Below are 1,536 nucleotides of genomic sequence, written 5' to 3' on the forward strand. Positions count from 1 at the left end.
TATATATATATATATATATATATACAGCAAAAAGATATGCTGCTTCATACAGTGATAAGGGCTTTTGCTAATGACACTTTGGCTGCAAATGTCAGCAACTCAGAGTCAGCCAGCTTAAATAATAAAGGAAAGTATTGCCTCACCTACTAGTGACTTCAGAGGTAGGGGGACTTTCAGGGGAGGATGGCGCATTTTGCTGTCTCCATTTTGAGTTTATTCCAGCACTGTCAGCGAAATGGTGGCAGTAGATCCAGGCTTTCCAAATACACGGGCAATATTTAGGAGAAGAGATTTTTTTTTTTTTTTTTTGCCCCCTCTAATTCTCTCTTGAAAGCAAGAAAATTATTCCCTCTCAAGACATGCCACTTTCTGTCTCATTGACCAGATTTGAGTCATGAACCCATTCTTCTTCCGTTCTTGGGTGAGAGCACTCTTACACCAATCAACTCCACCGGGAAGGCTATGGATGGTATCAGCTTCCCCTAAGGCACATGGAAGAGAGCTGCACATTTGTGTAAACTAGAATCCAATCAGGAAAGGAGAAGGGATCAGGAAGCCATGAGGTTGAACACTCATAATGCCTCCTCCAAAAGGGGTCTAGGTGAGATACTTTTACCAATAGCATATATGCCCCTCTCTTTGTCTATGGACTCTTGGTGTGGTGCTGTAGGATAAGCACTGGACTGCTAACTGCTAAGCAACAGCTCAGTGGTTCAAACCCCAGATGCTCCTTGGAAACCCTAAACGGGGTCACTAGGTCTCAGAACCAACTCCAAGGTACTTAACAACAACAACTATGTCCATACTTTGGACTGGCATACAGGTTATACCTTTTGGTTGTTTGAATGGATATATATTCCTGAGTGCTTCGGTGTACATCCCAAAACAAAACAAACAAAAAAACAATAACAGAAGAATTGGAAACAAATGCTCCTGACTGATCATGCATGGAGGGGATTGTAATCCTTGCAATGAAATGAAATACGATAGGATGAAAGTAAAGCTGATGCTCTCCCATGTGAACCATCACTCAATTCACTCAATTCACAATAAGAACTTAAAAAAAAAAAATGAGGGACCAGAACCTGGAGAAGACATCATGTTTGGTAAAATGGAGGGTCCCCAGTGAGACAGATTGGCACAGTGGCACCAGCATTGAACTCAAGCTTGGTCACAATTGTGAGGATGGCTGAGAACCAGACAAGTTTCATTCTATTGTGCATAGGTTTGTTACGAGTCAGAACTGACTCGAAGACACTCACAGCACAACTATGTCCAAGACTAATAGACTAGTGACAGGTAGTTGCCTCGGTGTCACTCCATATGCCTACCTATATTTTCATTAAAAGAATGTGTAACGTGGTCATGTTGAAAACTCTCCTTCACCTATTTCTTCCTAGCATGCCAGAGTCTTTGGAGACCACTCGAATCAACCTACCCTTGAGACTTCCTTTTCAATTAGCATTTAACATGGCTGTTAGAGATTGAACCCCCAAAATATGTGTCCTAACTCATATAGTTTATGTAAAGGAGCTC

Source organism: Chrysochloris asiatica, unplaced genomic scaffold (assembly GCF_000296735.1).
Source record: "Chrysochloris asiatica unplaced genomic scaffold, ChrAsi1.0 scaffold00023, whole genome shotgun sequence".
In the NCBI taxonomy this organism is placed as follows: Eukaryota; Metazoa; Chordata; class Mammalia; order Afrosoricida; family Chrysochloridae; genus Chrysochloris; species Chrysochloris asiatica.